At 26.0% G+C, this 21618-nt stretch overlaps 1 non-coding gene across 1 annotated transcript; it reads right to left on the reverse strand.

Moving 5' to 3' along the window:
- Window positions 1-16591: 16591 nt before the first annotated feature.
- Window positions 16592-16676, reverse strand: TRNAM-CAU (transfer RNA methionine (anticodon CAU)). Its single transcript is given in 2 exon segments — window positions 16592-16627; window positions 16639-16676. It is a non-coding gene; the product is annotated as a tRNA-Met (tRNA).
- Window positions 16677-21618: the final 4942 nt, after the last annotated feature.

Below are 21618 nucleotides of genomic sequence, written 5' to 3' on the forward strand. Positions count from 1 at the left end.
TGTAATCGAGTGTTTCCACTGTGGCAAACATTTATTTCAGTGTTGAGCAGGTGTTGCTACTTAACAAAAGAATAGTTTGTGCATGTGAATTGCCACGTAGGTTTGGTTGAGTGTGGAATTGCTTAAGGACAAAAATAGAAATAGAAACACAAGAACAGAGCGTTGGAAATGCTATAATAATAATAGAATAATGGATGAGCCTCCAAATGCTGCTCAACTTTCAATCAGAAATTGAGCACATGGGAGTAATCTTAATCTTATCCCAGTTTTGTAGAACTTAGTACAAATAGCATGTGTAATTAAACAATAAAGGAATTTAAATTATACTTTATATTTTATAATTCTATAAGATACTTAAAAGTAAATAATACCACTATAAATATAATATTATTATATAAAATAATATATATTAAATAAAAATTTATATAAAATTGTATTGCTATATATACACACATACATAACTATACATACACCTTTAACTATCTATAATTATTAATAAGGAAGTTTTTTCTTATAACCATTTTCAATATATAAATGTTATCTACTTTATTTTTATTAATCACAACTTATTTTATTATTTGTAAACAAATTATTTAATCATTAGTAATAAGGAATTTTTTTCATTTATATATATTAGTTTATGTTTTTATTTATTTTTATTATTATTTCAATGTAAATTTTACTAGTACTTTTTTAATTTAACAACTATTATAATGTTTGATTTTTAACTATACTTCTTATTTTCTGTGGTCATAAATAGTGGGTACACATGAAGCACATGTATTTCTATTGGTATATATAAATACAGTTCTACAAAATATGTAAAACACGGTTGAGCAGTTGATACGAATCTATTCTATTATCAAAATACATTGGAACTAGTTTCTGAAATTTAAACTCGACATAATAATTCTTTTTAAGTTGGTTAAGATGAAAAAATAACATTGTTAATATGAGTAAAAAGAAGTACTAATTTATTTCAAATGTTGTGAAGATATAAAGCGTTTTTCAAGAGTGATTAAAAGTAATTGTAAATATTTTATAAGAATATATATAATGAAATAAAATTTACATATTTGAAATTCTTTTTTCTTACTCAAAAGGAAATCTCTTCTCGAGTTAAAACTTAAAATAACTATAAAAAAATAAAACATAAACTTATATGTATATATAAAAAGAAATCAAATTTACTTAAACAATATTTTAAAACAATAGAAATTAATTTTTCCAACACAAAACAAATTTAATATAATGTATTGTCTAAGTTAGTATACCTGTTCGTCTTAAACCTTTAGTAACATTTACTCAAATTTTCAATATATGATTGACAAGACAAAACATATATAACGGGAAAATTAATATGAAAGAATTTAAATTTACAATTTTATTAATTCTAATATGTAAATATCATATAACATTATACACAATCCTACTAAAACATGGGGTAGAAAGGATGTGGTTAGCAACTTTGTGGGGGTATCTCAAAACATTAAAATGAAGTTATTTGTGAAAGGGGAAGATAGATTTTTAAGAGATTTTGTATACAGTCTAATTAAAAGCTTGAATTTTGTTGAAAACTAAATTATCAAACTTTAGTCACTCTTTTTTGGATTGGTTTTCTTGTCCTATATTAGGAAGTGGACTTTAAGCCTAACTCGTGCGTGAGACTATATATTATGGGTGGTCCGATAGCGGGTGGCACGATAGACCCAACAAATACTCACTAGAATAGGTTCAAAATGGCTCTGATACCATATTACGAAGTGGACTTTAAGCCTAACTCAACCCCATAAAACCGACTCAATGGAGTGAGGTTTGCACCCACTTATATATAATGAAAGGCTCTAATCTCTAGTCGATGTGGGATCTCCAACATCCTAATCAATGTTTTATGAGTATTTATTAAGTGATTATCGAGACAAATAAATTTTTGTGATGAATATTTATCTACATAGAATTATGGGGTCATTTGCTTATCAACAACATGTAAGAAATTTTTTGTGTGCGTGTATGAAAAGGTTGGAGGTTAATAATGCATATGGAAGTTCAACAATTATCTACAACGTTTGGCTCCACTGCACCTCATTTAAGCAATGTCATTAATACCTCCAAAACTGTTTTTCGAAGTCTCTGATACATGCATGAAGCAAGGACAAGATATGTTAATACTGAGTTTTTCTTTTATGTTGGACAATTAATTTTTGTACATTAGACACCATTCTTGTTAGTCTCTAAAAACTTTTTCTTAGATAAAACTTTTTGTTTTTTTGGTCTTTTTATGTATTCATACAGACAGTAATAGATGTAATTTGTTCAATCGAATGTTGATTGTAACTGGAAAGATACTCTCTTTTTGTTGGATTTTTTAAATTATGCAAGAATAACATGTATAAGTTGTAATAAGATTGAAAAATTTCCATATTTATTTACTCTTTCTATTGCTGATAAAAAGCAAAATCTTATTAAATTACATTTGACTTAAAAAAAACCAAACTTATATTATATTTAATATATCACACTTATAAAATATATTATTAAATATTTTCACATAAGAGTAACTCATGATTATATAAGTGCTAAGTTTCATTAGATTATAATAACTCTTTTGCTACTGGGCACAAATATTTTGTGCATGAGTCTTATTGAACTTGATATATTTATTCATTATTTGAGTGAGATCTCATCATTAATGAGTTAGTGATTAGTGATTAATGCACACCAATATGTAAGTCAAGCCAAAATCTAATTTAGGTAATTACTTTTCACAATTATTTACAACCATAAACATATCATTGGCTACTAAAAACACTTGCAGAATTTTTTTCACGAAATACAACAAAAATATATTTAATACACTAGTATTATTAAGATGCTAAAACGCAAGTTCTTAATTTTTTAAAAGTAAAATTATGTTGAAGAAATCAATTTATAAACCGTTTAGTAAGATATGTTGTTCTAAGGGATTTTTTGATCATGATCAATGGTGACCGACAAACATCACATGTGAAGAAGGAGTCAAATTTGCTGAAATAAAAAAATAGCCATTAAAATATATCGTGACCTGGTATAGAAAATTCTGTCACATGAGCACTTCATAGACATGTATAGGAACAAAAATCACGTGGAATTATTGCAAGACACGTGGTGTAACCAAAATGTCTACTGGTCCTTTAACACAACTATTAGCTTATGCACAAAAATATATAGAACTGTTGAATAGGATAATGTCGATTAAAACATTTTGTATTAGAATTCTGCATGAATAACTGGAAGTTATTTATTTAAAAAAATAGAGGAATTTTACATGAAATTAAGAAAATAATATTTTTTGTTGGTCTATCTTCTAAATAAAAGAGAAATATTAATTTGCCATATATAACACTTTGATGCTAGATTTTATTAGACAAAACTATATATATTCTTCGTTACTCATCATGTGTCAATAGCTAAATAAACGATAACGTTAACATTGATTTTTTCTGTTGTGAGTTACCTTTTTAACCAGGTTCATATCCATATACAATAATAATGATATGGCAGACTAACCATCTTCATTACAAAATAAATAGAAAAAATTCTTAAAATGTCTTTATATTATTTATTTTTTGTAGATAAATTAAGATATGAATTGTTTTGTAACTTACATCATAGAAAAATGACATCATTTATTGAAAAAAAAAGAGATTAAATAGCAGTTAATTTGAAATATTATAGAAAGAAGTTTAAGGAAAAAAAAAATTAAATGGAGTGAATATTGTTTTATGTTAACTTAAAAATTAACATAAGTGCATTGCACATTCGGTTTGCTTGTATGATTAAAATATGTAGTTAAAAGTTTTCAAAGTGGTGAATCTGTGGCATTTTTTTTGTCGGTTGAACAAAATCGTGGCGTACCAGTCAGGTTCATGTACTGGTGTGTTGGGTTTTGTATGATAAATAAGTATTTTAAATATTTAAATATATTATGAATAAATTAAAATAAATGCGTATTTCAAAAAAATTATTGAGCACAATATAAAATAATAACAGAAGAATTTAAAATTTTGCGTAGATCCTGTAGTAGTGAAGTGCGCTTCTGAAGTTGCGGAATTAAATATTGGTAGGTAGTGACGGCGCAAAATGTCACGGGACCCTTGACCGTTCCTTTTCCCTGTTTTTCAACTCCCGTTTCCTATCATGTTTTTAAAATGATACTAGTTAAAAATATAATAAGTTTTTTAATAAAAAAATATTTCTTTAAAAGTGGATAATATAATTTGGTTGAGAGGAATGTTAGAAAGTGGGATGACATATTATGAGTGGTGGTCTGATAAACCTAACAAATACTCAATAAGATAGATTCGAAATGACTCTCATACCATATTACAAAGTGAACTTTAACCTAATTTAATCTCATAAAATTGACTCATGGAAATGAGTTTTGCAGTCACTTATATACAATGAAAGACTCTAATTTGTAGTTGATATGAGATTAAAAAAAAGAAATAGAAAAAGAGAGAATGGAAGAAAAAAAAGTGAGGAAAATGATTAAAAATAAAGGTGGATTAGTCATAAAGAATAAGGTAGAGAGAAAAAGGAAACACAATTTTTTATTGAAAGAAAGTAAAAGAAAATAATTATAATAAGACAAAGAAAAAAGTTGTTATATTAATTATGGTAATACATAATTGATCGTGAGATATTTTTCCAAACAAAATGTTTACTCATTTGTAATATAATTAATTAATTAGGTTGTATTTTCAGTCGACTTTTTTTATATTTCTAAGACTACTTACTCTTTTAAACTTCACTCTCATTTTTGGACTTTGGTCCTCCTTTTTCTATACCAACCTCCCTTTCTTCTTCTTTCATTTCTTTTTGTCTTTTTCTCTCCATCTTTCGTATCTTAAAAAAATACTCTAAATTCTAATAAACAAACTAAAAAAGCAATTAATCTTTTTATCATACTTTTTAATAAATGGATTTTTCGTATTTATTACTTTATTTTTGGTAAAATCGTATTTATTACTTTAAAACGTCCTACCATCATTTTACTTTTATAAATAAATGTGAAACTAAGGGTGTAACAAAAACAAGGATTATATTTAAGGTTTCTAAAATGATCGAAAATAAATAATTAAAAAATTCTAAATGGAGAAATAAAAATATAATGCAATATATGTTTTTCAATGCTGCAATGAGATACGGACAAAGCCAATAATGATCAATTTGCAATAATTGAAAGAAATTTAATATCAAAGTTAATTCTCAATTATCTAATAAATACTCACAAAATTTAATTGATCAATTATTTAATTTTATTATTCATCAAAATTATTAAAATAAAATAAGAGAATATTTAAAGTGTTTAACCTTTAGAATATTATATTTATTAAGTTTATTTCCAATCACGAAATAAGATCATCTCACATCTAGTATAACAATAGATTGAGATTTTTTTTTCATTAAAATTCAGTTATTCAACCAAGGATATGTAGAAAATAAAACATAATTATAAGATGCCTTACCAAAACTCTACAAATATAAACGAAAACCTTTGAAGACTTTAATATTGCAAAACTACTACAAGAATAAAAACCCACACACAACCAAGTGTGCCAAAGATTTCAATTTGATAGAAAAAATGGCAAAAAAAATCCATTTATGTATGACCAATAAAAAACTTAGTAAAGTAAGCCTTTTTGCAATAAATGAATCCCTATGACAAACTATACATTTTGAAAAGTAATTTATTACTCGTGAATTGTTAAAAGCATCAGAAATCATTTTTAAATTAAAATAAAAATAATATTTTCAGCTAAAATCCATGACAAACTATGACTATGAGATTAAACTACTGATTGTCACGTACTAATGACGACTATACGAAGGAAGAAAAATAAAGAATTAGTAAAATCCGTCACTTAAAAAAAAATTAAATTTAGATAATTGAGCACAAAAATAATATAAATTTCAGAGCTCAAAAACACATTTAATCATCTGTTATAAGTGTAATCTAACGTTCGAATGAAACTAAATATGCAGCAATTCTATGTCACCTTGGCTGCCTCTGAACTTTCTTATATTCTTGTTTGAGTTTTCAGTGCTTTTTTTCCTCGTCCATGTTTGAGTATGGAACATATATGGAAGAATCACTGCAAAAACACCGTACTGCAGGACTACGTGCCTTCTTCCCTGTTATCTTTTCTTCATACCATTCATTCTAATCCTTTCTTCATTCTCAATTATTGCCTACCCTCCAAACTTGCAACCATGGTGGGGTAACCTAAATAACTACCTCCCTTTTTATTTTTCCACTTTCTTCTTTTATACTCATGGTAGGGATATCGTGTGCAGAAACGTACTTTAAATAGAGGTAAAAAATCACCGGCGAGAGAACCAAAATTTCCACTATAATGGTATTGGGAGTACAATGAATTCCTCTCAGACTAATGATAAATAGCCCAAAAACAAATTATCTCTATATGAGTTAAACACTTACACCCAAGAACCAAGAACAGAAATAGAGAGTATAAGAAAAAGAGAGAGGAAGCAAGTGTGTTGCTGTTTGATGTGTGTTACATTACTTGAAGGAAACCACTATATATAGTGGTTCTAGGAGACAACAATTAATGGTTATTAACTTTCCATTGATTGCAATTGATTGTGACAATTAACGACTCAATTCCCTATCTAGCACCATTTACATCTTTATTTCCCTATCTAGCACCCTTTTGTTTTTATTTCCCTATCTAGCACCCTTTTGTTTTTATTTCCCTATCTAGCACTCTTTTATTTTTTATTTCCCTATCTAGCACCATTTTAAAAATAAATAAATAAATAAATAATAATTATTTTTTTAATAATTTTAATTTTGAATGCATTAAAAAATAAATATTTTTAATGTTTAAAATAATTAGAAATATAATTAATGAATAAATAAATGAATTTTTACAAAATAAAAAAAGTAATAAATTAAAAATGTTTAGTTTAAAATTATTATTTTTAAAAATGAAGAAAATAAAAAATTAAACTATACAACAACATAAAAGTTGAATCTATAAACATAAATTAGTATTTATTTTTATTATTATATAATCATGTTAATTTCAAGTAAAAAATACAGGACATAATTATTAAAAAACCAAAGTCAATTAGTATTAATTAATAGTGAACACATAAATAATATTGAAGTGTCTACCCTAAATGCAAAATTCTAAAAAAAAAGCTAATGCAAATGCTACACTTAATGCTACACTAAATGCATTAAAAAATAAATATTTTTAATGTTTAAAATAATTAGAAATATAATTAATGAATAAATAAATGAGTTTTTACAAAATAAAAACAAAAAAGTAATAAATTAAAAATGTTTAGTTTAAATTTTTTTTTTAAAAATGAAGAAAATTAAAAATTAAACTCTACAACAACATAAAAGTTGAATCTATAAACATACATTAGTATTTATTTTTATTATTATTGATGATGTAATCATGTTAATTTCAAGTAAAAAATACATGACATATTTATAAAAAAAAACCAAAGTCAATTAGTATTAATTAATAGTGGACACATAAATAATATTGAAGTGTTTACCTAAATGCAAAATTCTAAAAAAAACTAATACAAATGTTACACTTAATGCTTAAAAATGAGAAGAAAAAAAATGCAAAAATAAATAAGTCTAGAAAATAAAAACAACAACAATAAAATAAAAACAAAAACCATAAATAAATAAATAAAGATTGCATAAAAAATAATAATAACTAAAAACATAAAAGGTATAAAATAAAGGAAAAACAAAATAAGATAAAGATAAAAGATATAAAAAAAAATCAAATAAATCAAAACAAGATAAATACAAGAGATATAAGACGATACTAAATAAGTATATGTTGATCATAAAAAGTAAAATGAATGAGAGATGATCATTCATTTAATATGTTTCTAGTTATTATTATTTTTTCTGCCATTCTTTATTTATTTCTATTTATGTTTTTATTCATTAATTATATTTCTAACTATTTTAAATACTAAAAATATATTTTTTTAATGCATTCAAAATTAAAATTATAAAAAAATTACTAGATTGTGCAATTCTCGTCATTAATTATGTTTCATTTTGCACAAACTATTTAATGTACCAGTAAAGAAAATATCAAATGAATGATCATCTTTTATTTATTTTCCTTTTTATGATCAACATATACTTATTTAATATCGCCTTATATCTCTTATCTTTATCTTGTTTGAATTTTTTTTATATCTTTTATCTTTATCTTATTTTGTTTTGCCTTTATTTTATATCTTTTATGTTTTTAGTTGTTATTTTTTTCTGTCATTCTTTATTTATATCTATTTTTTGTTTTTATTTTATTGTTGTTGTTTTTATTTTTTATACTTATTTTTTTGGTCTCATTTTTAAGCATTAAGTGTAACATTTGTATTAGTTTTTTTTAGAATTTTGCATTTAGGTAAACACTTCAATATTATTTATGTGTCCACTATTAATTAATACTAATTGACTTTGGTTTTTTTTATAAATATGTCCTGTATTTTTTACTTGAAATTAACATGATTACATCATCAATAATAATAAAAATAAATACTAATTTATGTTTATAGATTCAACTTTTATGTTGTTGTAGAGTTTAATTTTTTATTTTCTTCATTTAAAAAAATAATAATTTTAAACTAAACATTTTTAATTTATTACTTTTTTATTTTTATTTTGTAAAAACTCATTTATTCATTAATTATATTTCTAATTATTTTAAACATTAAAAATATTTATTTTTTAATGCATTCAAAATTAAAATTATTAAAATAATGATAATTTATTATTTATTTATTTATTTTTAAAATGGTGCTAGATAGGGAAATAAAAAATAAAAGAATGCTAAATAGGGAAATAAAAACAAAAGGGTGCTAGATAGGAAAATAAAGATGTAAATGGTGCTAGGGAATTGAGCCACAATTAACCTCTCATTGATTGCAATTGATTGTGACAATTAACCTCCAAATTATGATAAGAAAATGGTTAAAGATGAGTCATAACCCACACTCATATTGCTCTGATAAAAAAACATTACTTATGGTAAAAGAATACTCGTTTTGCTAATATTCGCAGTATTTTTCATAATATCACATTTGTTAAGAAATATATTGATATATACTATAGTAGCATATGAAAATGCGTTTAGCTTTACTATTCTACAAGGCCATGTGTGATTGAGACTGGAATATCGTGTTGTCGAGGGTGTACTTATAACCCCGTTACACTTGCCCTATGTCACGATCTTGGAAGTATAACAAATAAGTTCATTAATTGTGAAGGAATCTATTTTTTTTCCCACACTAAATCAAAATGTTGACAATTATAAAATGAAAGACATTAATTTTATAATTATGTTACAGTATAATTTTAATGAAAGATTATTATTTTTTTAATTATAATCTGTATAATATGTACATATGAATATAAAAACAAGTAACAGTGCATAAGAATGACCCACTGTTTCTGCGCAGATATAGCGAACTAAAGTTAAATTTCAAACCTTATGGGTAATCATTGTGAGTCAACCCTTTTGGAGATCTGCGATTAATAAATGCAGCTATAGAAAAAGTAAAACAAGTGAACTTTTTAATGACTTTTTTTCACAAGAACATTGATGTAACAGAGCAGAAACAATTTGCAATTCCGAAAATCTAGATGGATCTTAGATCCCTACCTTGTAATTCGAGTTTGTGATACTGTGTAGAGAATTCATAGTAGAATGGAAGCCCTTATATACTAAAATGGAGTTGGATGACGTTCATTTTCTTCTTTTGATGCTTTTTCTTCACTAAAAAAAATCATCATCAAATAAAAAATAATTTTTAAATTGATATTTAATTAATAATCATGGTTTTAATTACTAATTACTTAATTTTCAAATTTAGTCTCTAAAATTTTAATTGCTAATTAAATACCAATTTAAAAACTATTTAACAATAATAGAAATCAATTTTTTATTTAGTTTCTAAATGATCTCTAATTTAGTTACTATTACAATTAATTATTTTGGTCTCTACAAATTAATTTATATTAATTTTTGTGTAATGAATGTAGATCTATGCACACTTCGTTGTGTCTAGATATTGCATATCTCTGTGTAAATTAAAAACATTAAAAATATTGTTATCCAAACAACAAATCATTTGAAATAAATTAAATGTTAAAAAATTAAAATATTTAAAATTTTATTTTCATCATGAAATTATGCTATCATGTTTTAATATTATTTAATTACTGTACCAATATCGATTTAAGCTTGATTTAATTGTAACTAAACTATTTCGAGCTTTAGAGTCTTAACCTATTAGTGTGTAATGAATATGTTATATATCTAGTGCTAATAAATCAGTTTATTAGCATATAAAGCAAAACTAAAGTGAGGTGTATGTAGGACCACATATGAGTCATCTGGGTCCAAATTTATTGCTTTCATCGATTCATGTGGTGGTAAGAGTGTCGGTTAACTCACCTTAATAGGTTATTGTAATTCAAAAGATGACATTTCTAAGAGAAATATGATTAATAATTTTATAAAAATAAATTAAAAAATGTATTATTTAGTTTTTGTCCTTAGAAATCTTTTAAATAACAAATTAACTAAGTACAAATAAAAAATTTGATTGCCAAAAAATAATAAAATTAAATGTAGTGCAAGTTGAAGTAGACCAATCAGTATAAAAAAAGTTGTAGAATGTGACGATGGAGGAAACAAAACATAGTCCAGTAACAGAAAAAAAGGCATTGAACCTCCTAGATGGGCAACACCCCTAGCTTTTTTTACATAAGAGAAGTGAATAAAAATGAGAGCTTTGTTATATAGCACAATGGTAGTGCAGAATACTACATGACTAGCACTGAATTTCTTCCGGCATCCTTGAATTTATTCTCGCATACGCCAACAATATTTCATCATTGTTTCCTTTGATTGTCTTCCAAGGATCAGTGTTACTGCTAAGGCCATGTGTGACTTATTGATTAGAGGGACCAAGGTATATGGAAAAACATACTTGAATGGTTCATGGAGAGGGTTACATAAATAGGAATTAATCGAAGGAAATAACATAAATAGGAATTAATCGAAGGAAATAACAGGAGGTAAAAGGTTGTAGCAACTGATTAAACGTAATTGCACAAAATTGCAAAATTGCTGAACTGATCTTATTCATTTGATTTACTTCAATAATATATATAATAAAATTACAATTACTGGAAGTTATAAAATAGGAATACTAACCGTCCTATAAGTATGATTGTTTGGAGTTTCATTTGATGTGGTTGTCATTAGTACTGCATGATCATCTTGTTTGTGATTACTATCTTCTTGAGCACAATTGGAAGCATGATTATCACCTTTTGATATATATTTATTTGCATAATGGTCGCGTTTATGACAGTTATAACATTCCACATTTGATCTATTATAAATGCCTCCTCGTCCTCCGCGACAAGAGTTATTTGAACTTGGAATGTGATTGGAACCAGTGTTGCTTTGCTCAGCGCCTCGATGATTCTGGTCACCACGACCTTTGCTAAAATAACTACCACCATGTCTCCGTCCTCTGCCTCGTGAACTACCGTGTTTATGATATGAGCTACCAATTGAGGCTTGTGCTTGTAAAGCCTGGTCAATTGGTTTTTCAATATTATTGTCATTCATCCGCTGCTCATGCGCTCATAGGGAACCAGGCGTCATTTTGAAATGTCATTGGCCTCTTCAATTGCGACAACAACATGTTCAAATCTGGGAGTTAAAGATCTCAAAATCTTCTCCACCTTTGCCTGCTCCGAATGTGTTTCACCATTGGTCTTCATCTGATTTGTTAAGGCAAAAACTTTATTTATATAAACAGTCTCTATGGTTTCCATCTACAGCAATTCATATTGGTGTCTTAGGGTTTGAAGATGCACCCTCTTGATCTTGTCATCACCCTTATAATTGGTTGACAAAATGGTCCAAACCTCACTTGCAGGTTTTGCTCCTTCTATCTATTCAAACGTCTCGTCATCCATCCCTTGATGGATGAGATACAAAACCTTATTGTCCTTCTTCTTCTGATCACGATGCGCTACTCGTTGCGCCTCAGTTGCATTAGCTGTAGACACTCCACTCTCAACGACATCCCATAACTCATGATAATCAAACAAAACTTTCATTTGCACACACCACCGATTGTAATTTTTTCCATCAAGGATAGAGACTGATAATTGAGTAGAGTTCATGATAACAAATTGGCTTTGATACCACCTGTAGGAATTAATTGAAGGAAATAACATGAGGCAAAAGGTTGTAGCAACTAATTAAACGTAATTGCACAAAATTGCAAAACTGCTGAACTGATCTTATTCATTTTACAATTACTGGATGTTGGAGATCCCACATCGACTAGAGATTAGAGTCTTTCATTGTATATAAGTGGGTGCAAACCTCAACCCTATGAGCCGGTTTTATGGGGTTGAGTTAGGCTTAAAGTCCACTTTGTCATACTGGAATCTATAAAATAGGATTTAATTTTGACATCTTCTGAAAAACAAAGACTTTACCTTCTACTTAAGTCTTCACTCGACAGGTTGTTCAAGAAAGATTAGTCACATGTGAAAATTTACAGCATAGGGAAATACAGGTTGAGAATGAACTATGTATTTTACGTGGATTGACCATGGAGAGTGTACCCATATATTATTTGTTTGTAAGGATGCATTAAGGGTGTGGATGACTAATAAATAGATAGGAAGATCTTTTGTGGACTTCAATAGGTTTGAATGTCATTTCACTCAATTTGAGATAGTTGGTGTAAGTAGGAAGCAAACTATAGCAATTATATGGAGAATTTGGAATTAAAAAGAATGACGCTTCTCTTTAGGGACAAAAAGAATGACACTCTCTTTCTTTCACCTTATTATTTGAAAACAATTTCTTTAAAAAAAATTGTGTCACTTAAATCAAGTAGTTAAAGGAAGAAACAATTAAGGAGAAACATGGAGGTTAATAAAAAAAAGTGGGAAGTTAAAATATTTTGAAACTTAAATAAAGAATCAAAGGTGGAAGCTGAGAAAATGTGAGAAATTAGAAGATTTTTTAGAAATGTTATAACAAAATGTCATACAGAGGAAAGATAAAGAAAGAACATTCACAATTCAAAATTCAAAATTCAAAACTAAAAGAATGAACGGTCACCATTCAAAATTCAAAACCAACTCCTTTATCAATTACAAAATAGTAAAACAACTCAAATAAAATAATAAAATAAAATATTAATATAACAATGAAAAAAATTATATACAAATAGTTTTAAAGAAATGTTTTCTTTATATATTATATACATTACTCATATTATATCTTAAGTTTTTAATAAATTTTATTTTTTATAAGTAAGAAATGATCTTATTTTCTATTTGCTTTGTAGTCATATAATATATAATGTTTGTGTTTTCTAGATATACGCTTACATCAATACATTAATGAACTCGGATTTCTTTATATATATATATATGAAAGAAAAATAAAGAAATATTTTTTTATTATAAAATAAAATGTAAAATCTATCATACACAAAATAATGATATGAAATGAAACTCTAAGTCTAGTTTGATTCACACTTAAATGTAAACTTTTAAAACAATATAATGATAATCTATTCTTTATTTTGGACTTATGATTCAGTATATATAAAGACCTTCTATATTAAAAATTTAAATAACTTAGAATAACATTTAACAGGAAGATTTTGAAGACAAGACTATGTTATAATATGAAGTTATGAGAAAGAAATTATATTCTTTTGAAACCTTAAACTTCGTGCAAAGAGTTCAATTCATTGAAATTTTATAAATATAGTCACTGTTATTATGAGGTTGGTATTATTTCATAATTGTTTTGGACAAGTTAGTAGGCGACCTAAAACCTTATAAATATAGTCACTATTATTATGAGGTTGGTATTTATTTCATAATTGTTTTGGACAAGTTAGTAGGCGACCTAAAACCTAGAATATTTAAGGTGGTCAAGAACAAATGTGTTCTTAACCTAATGTGTTGTATGTTTCTATCTAGGAGCTTCTCTAGTATATATATATATATATATATATATATATATATATTCAACCTGCTGTATCTAGTCTTATTTTTGATCATTCTTCATAATAAATGCTTTCCTTTATTTATACGCTGACTTTCATGGATTTCATGATTATCTCAAGACGCATAAAGTCTCTTTAAAACAAAATCGACATCAAATTCTTTCAACATAATATATTGGACCCGGCTCATAATCTTACAATAATATTATTCGGGTAAATTATGTATTGAATTAATTATTAGAATATTTTTATATAGGTTATCTACCAATTCTTTATTGTGTTTAACTACGCTTAGGGAAATTTTGAATTTCAGTTAGTACACCAACCTAATAAATTTCAGAGACTAAAACACTTATACAGGGATTAACCATAGTTTTTTTTCTTAACAAAGAATAATTACACCCTCAGTTTTTTCCTTTTCAAGTTTAAGTCAATTCCTTGTTTTTAAGTGTAAGATAATTTTCGAGAAATTAAAAATAATAATTTTTCTTAGTTTTAATAAAATATGTATTTACTTTTCATTTATACATTACAGTGAATAAATATGTAAAATAATTAAAAATGTGAAGTGTAAAAATATAATAACAAATAAGTAATTAATGTTATCTTAGAAAAAGTAATAAAATAAAAATATTTTAAAAATGTAACGTTTAAAAAAGAATGTAAAATTATGATTTCACTATGACCATAGTAAAAAAATTTAAGAAAAACAAAATTAAAAAGAACTCAAACAAACATCATAAATGACATGTGAAAAAAAATCAACATTCCTTCCGCAACCGTGAGGCTACCTGTTTGACATTCCTTTCAAGATTTCAAAAGGGCTAATCAACAGCTGCAAATTAAATATACATGCATATAAATGCATGTCTGTGAACTTTCTTAACCGTTGAAGACTTCAAAAAGTGGGAAAGAAACTGTTACTACATCTAAAAGTAATATCAGAATAATAAGAATATAAAAATATTTCTGTTTAAAAATATAAATTCTACCAACAACCACATAGAACATTATTGAGAATATGCAACCTTTTCAATATCTGAAATGCTTCAATTTATTTATTTTAATTTTTGTCAGAGAAAAACTTTAACTATAATTTATTGATTTGTTATTATAGTTCGCCCCAATTTTTCACATGTCTTCTCCAACTATTTAAACGTATTTTACGAAAGTTAGTTTTAATCTATCAAAGTTCATTATGAGAAAAACCTTAAATTATAATATTTAATTAATAATTTTTTTTATTGTGGATATAGATTAAAATTATTTAACATTTCAATTTAACATAACTATGTTAAATTTTTCTATGTTATTTTGTTACTTTTTTTACTATCTAAGTGTCTAATTGTTATAGTGAGACTTCTATTTGTGTTGATAGATACTCTAGTAGGATAGTATCTATCAAATTTTTGAGGTTATTTCCTTAAGAATTTTTATGTAGAACAAAACTTACTTAATATTCTTGCTGTGGAATTTTGTTCTGTTTCATTAAATTACCTTTTGTTAGAGAGTGCTTCTATGTGTTATCTTTATCCGTATTTTTGATATCATGCATTCATGCAAGAACTTATTGTATATGTGTTATAAATATTGTAGATATGTAGTTTCCATCGCAAGCATTGCCCTAACAAGCGTCTTCTTGCACCTATTTGCTACTTTTAACTTTTCAACACCATACTTGGTTGAAGTAGTAAGTAACTCCATATTATTCTTTTGTTTTTACCAAATATAGTTGTTATCAAATAAGTAATGATTAATTCTTTCATGATGTATTTTATTTAGTAAACAAGATTTTAATACACTAATAAAGTTGATTTTCCAAAGTGTGACTGATCATTGAACTAGCTAGGTGGGAGTGAGATGAGAGAATGAACCCTCTTTATAGTGGAAAAAATGCAACAACCCCTTCTAGCTGTCCAACTTCTCGAGAAGAATAGTCGAGTCTTTGCAAGTCCCAATTTTGCGCGCGAAACACTTGCCTTGCAAAGATCGTGAGTGTAGAAGAAGATCCCACACACAAGAAGAGTTTCAAGAGAATCAGAACGCCTTCACAAGAATTTTCGCAAATCGCACAACAACGAAACTGAACTCTTAATATCGGGTTCGTGAATCAAAACTTCATTCTCTATCTTTTGCGATATTATAGATTCAGTTTTACAACATTTTACAGATTATATTTTATTGATAATTATATAGTTATTAAATAAAATGTGACCCTAATAATTTGTTTGATAAATTTTAACTAATACAACATAATATGTTCAATAAAGAGTATAAAAAGTGAGTTGGTAAGCATAATCTGTTTTACTCAAATCCAGTCAATTTACTACCACTTGGAGTATTTATTACATTCTTCAAATACAAAACAATTCAATTACAAAACTGTCTTTTTCTATAACTCAGTCTAAATTACTTCGATAACTCAAGAAACAGACCCAGTTTTTAATTTAACAAAAAAAAGTTTAAAATGAAAACAATATGAGGTGAGAGAGGCTCGAACTCTCGACCTCAGGATCACTCAGAAGCTATGAGACCTACGCGCTAGCCAACTGCGCCACCACCCCAATTGAGAGTTCGAGCCATATAAAAGCTAAATAAAGTTTGTTTTTTGTATTTTTGAAGCATTTTTTAGTTCAGGTATTCTCTCGTTTGTTTCCCACCAAACTAATGATATGTCCATTACAATTTAGTAATATTTTTTATTCTTTGTAAGCCACTTAATACAAAATAATTTTTTTAAAACAAATATGATTTTTTAATATAAAAATAATTCTTTTAATAGTAATATTATTAACATAAACAACGCATATTGTAATTTACATAAATAATGAGAATATGTCATATATTAATTTTTAGAAATTGTCGTATAATATTTTTTTTTTTAATTTTAAAATATAAAATTTAAATATATAAATTTTTTATTTAAGAACCATGTTTATGTTGTCTCTTTCCTACAATATATGGATGTTTAGTGTAAATGGTCCATCATCCTAGACTAACTGCAAAAGATTCAGGATTTCGTCTCATATATTCCTATTTAATTTTTTTTAAATTAGTTTCTACATTATGAAAAGTTTATTCTATAATGAATAAAAGATGCTAGAAGAAGCTTGTGTTTTTATTTCGTATTTCGTCTCATATATTTCTATTCATTTTGTATTAATTTTTTTTAAATTAGTTTCTACATTATGAAAAGTTTATTCTATAATGAATAAAAGATGCTAGAAGAAGTTTGTGCTTTTATTTCGTAATTGTGACTTTCGGATATTTTTAACAAGTTTTCTAGAGTTTTTAGATCATTTACACTTTTTTATTTTTATAATTTACAGAGTTATATTTAATATTAAAAATTAAATAAAAAATATCAATTAAATCAAATAATAATATGAGATAAAAATTATAATTTTACTTTTTATTTTTATCATTTACAGAGTTATATTTAACATTAAAAATTAAATAAAATATATTAATTAATTAAATAATAATATGAGATAAAAATTATAATTTTTAAGAAATGAAGATATAAAAAAAAATTATTTCACGTCACATATACAAAATGTTTTAAAAGAAATAAAAAATAGCTTATTATCCATGAAAATAAAATAAAACTAAATATTGATATAAAGATAAAATAAGAAAATAATTGAAAACGGTTAAAGAGAAAAATCTCATTTATATATAGATATATAGATATAAATATTTTTAAAACAAACTTTTCGAAACATATGAGATGTTTTCTATAATAACAAAATACATTATGGAACAAAAAATTCAAAATAAGTTTTCCATAATGTATGAGATGTTTTTCACAGTGAACTAGAAAAAGTTTTTCATAACATATGAGATGCACTCTGTAATAGGATTTTTATAACAAAATTTTCATAACATATATGATATCTTCTAAAAAAGAGTTTTTAAGAACAAACACTCTTCTTCCTCCTCTCAAAGAGTATAACGATGATGGAGAATGAAGGGGTAATTGGAGGTGCAACGGGGATGGCGGTTGCAGTGGTGACAAATGTGACAAGGTGCAATGAGGGAGAGTATTTTAATCTTTCTTTTGTTAGTATGGAAGTGAAGGTAGTAATCATGGGGATGCAAGAAGAAAAAGCCTGAAATTTATAGGGGTGTGGGAAGTCAGTCCTAAGATTAATTCATTGGGTTCCATTTGAAGCCCAACCAGAATATGAGATATATTTCGGCATATGTTTTAGGACTGTTTCTTCCTACACCTTCATATGTTTTTCTTTCACCTCCATAAATTTTCGTATTTTCAAAAATGTCCCTCTTTAATATTCTAGATTATGTAATCCAAAAGTCTTTTTCCAAATTCGTAACTAGCTTCTGGATTACATAATCCGGAAGTTTTTTTTCAGATCCATGATTAGTTTCTGAATTACATAATCCAAAAGTATTTTCTAATAATCCGGAAGCCTTTTTTCAAATACGTGTATGGATTACAAATCCGAAAGCTAATATCAAATCCAGACTTCCAAATTATATAATTCAGAATACCATTTTTTAAAAATATATTATAAATTACATAATGCGTAAGCTATTTCTGAATTCAAGATTAATTTCCAGATTATATAATCCGAAATATGAGGATGACACGAAAAGAATAAAAAAGTATTTTCATGTTTTATATGGAATGAGAGAAGAATATATGGAGTTACAAGAAGAATCATACGAGATCTCTAAGCTTTTTTGGGTCCAAGCTTTTAAATCCAATTGGTAACTTCAAATTGTATTATTTGGCCTCATTTTACATTGGGTGGGCGCAAAGGTTTTATATAAGGGGGATTAGTACAAAAGAGTTACATATTTTATCCTTAATCTAACAAATTCAAGCTTTCATTTCTAAGGGTACGATTATTTGTATACTCATTATCTCTTTAAATTATTTCTTATTTATTTCGTGACTTATTGAAATCACGTTAATATTTTTTTTTATTAAGAGTAAGATCACTTTCATTTGCATTACCAAGCCAGCGCATATGATAAATTAAAAATACTTTATGTATCTCTAACACTCAAGTTTTATTTAACAAAAAATTTATGACCTTTTGAGAGATTACAAGTACATTTAAATGAGCTTCTATGATTTTCATTGGTTGCACCGGATTTACTTGTGCTTTTGAGAAAATTTTCACCATTTGTTAGCTTATACTTTATCTATTTTTTTCAATGTATTTGCCTCTTTCTAATTGTTTTAAGGAGGGTATTTACTTGTTCTTCTATTTTTCAAAAAATAGGTTTCTATGAATTATTTAATTATTCTAATATTAAAAAAATATTGTGAACAATATATCTAGCTAAACTTATGAAGTGCCTATGACAACTATTTCTGATATCTTCCTAGCTAATTATTAAAACTTAAACTATTAAATCACTACAAGAAAATCATGAAATAGAAACCAATTTTTAGATACTAAAATAATTAGTTGCAATAGTAACTAAATTAGAGACCATTTTATAAACTAAAAAAAATTGGTTTCTAAATTAGTTTCTATTATTGTTAAATAGTTTCTAAATTGGTATCTAATTAGCAACCAAGGTTTTAGAGACCAAATTTAAAAACTAAATAATTGGTAGTTTAAACCTTGGTTGCTAATTAGATACCAATTTATAAACTATTTAACAATAATAGAAACTAATTTAGAAACCAATTTTTCTTTTAGTTTCTAAAATGGTTTCTAATTTAGTTACTATTGCAACTAATTATTTTGGTCTCTAAAAATTGATTTGTATTTCATGATTTTTTTTTTAGTAAATGAAGACGAAAAAAACATATTATTGACCCAAAAGTATTTTCTCATCTTGAATAACTAATAAGTAACCGTGCATAGAAAAGAAACGAGTTAGTCCACCATTATAATTTTAAAAATAATTAAAATATAATTGCAAAAGTTAATTATAAATTAGAAAACAATCACTTTAAAGCAAAACACAATACATAAATTAGATACACAAGATTTAATTAGCATTATAGTACCAGTAGAAATAAAATAAAAAATAATAAAGTTTAAATTACATCCTTAGAAAGTATTAAAGACATCTAATCCTTCACAAACTTATTCTTTAAGTGAGACCACATTCTACCACAAAATTGATCTCATCCTTTATTTTTTTTCATCAATAAAGAAAAATATTATAATAACATAAATGTGGTATAAGAAATAGCATAACAAGGCTACAACCTCAAATATAAAGAGAAGAACAACAAAAATAATAAGAAAGAATATAGTGGACACAAGATAAAGAATTAGAAATCTCAATAGAGACAAGGTGTTGGGACACAAACTAAAGGCAAGTAACAAAACAAATATTCCATATGAACAAAATGATGAGATTTTGATGTCCCCTTTTGCAATCATCTTTGGCAATTTGAAGTAGCTTCACATATTCCATAATAGGTAAAAGTTTCTCTTCCCATTTTTGTTATTTGGTTCAACTTCTAGTAGGCTCGTATCCATTTTATCCCCCAAATACATTATATTATATTTTGTCAAATTCTCACCCTTCAATCAAACATGTTCGAGAATTAACATGTCAAACAATAAGACTTGATATGAGCACCTAAACAAAATATGAGCACTAGCACAAATTTCTTCTTTTTCTCCATGAAGGGGGCATCTGTCAGTGTTGGAACTGAGTACCTTTCCTCATGAGGTTTTCTTTTGTGGAGGAATTTAAAGCATCTCAACAAAAATAAAATGAATCTTAGGTGGAACTTTGAGGCCCGAAATGAAGCTCCATGAATTATGTAAGTTTGATATTCAAATTAGTTTGAGATTTTTTTTTATAAATAAATTATATGACTTTGCTAAAATAATATATTTATTTTATTAAAATTAATTTGGTAAAAGTTAAATTGGTGAACTTTAAATTGAGGATAAGGTGATTAATCAAAGGATAATCTTAATACTTGTCTCACCACAAGAAAGTGATCAAGACTATCACTACAAGAAAATCACTAAATAAAAATCAATTTTAGAGATAAAAAATAATTAGTTGTTATAGTGATTAAATTAGAAACTATTTTAGAGACTAAAAAAATTATTGGTTTCTAAATTAGTTTCTATTATTGATAAATAGTCTCTAAATTGGTATCTAATAAACTATCAATGTTTTAACTACCAATTAATTATATTCTAAATTTGGTAGCAAAAACCTTTGTAGCTATTTAGATACCAATTTAGAAACTATTTAATAATAAAAACTAATTTAGAAACCAAAAGTTTTTTTAGTCTCTAAAATGGTCTCTAATTTAATAATATAGCAACTAATTATTTTTTGTTTCTAAAATTGTTTTCTATTTAATGATTTTCTTGCAGTGTATGATAGGAAAAACATGTAAATATGATAGGAAAAACATGTAAAAATGAGTTGAAGTGTTTTAATGTAGGGGTACTCCACCATAAGTATTTATCTCTCTTTTAATATTAATGAAATAAGTTATTATTTTTTTGTATAATTACCTTTTTGGTTCCTATATTTGGTGTC

Source organism: Phaseolus vulgaris, chromosome 9 (assembly GCF_051622355.1).
Source record: "Phaseolus vulgaris cultivar YP4 chromosome 9, ASM5162235v1, whole genome shotgun sequence".
In the NCBI taxonomy this organism is placed as follows: Eukaryota; Viridiplantae; Streptophyta; class Magnoliopsida; order Fabales; family Fabaceae; genus Phaseolus; species Phaseolus vulgaris.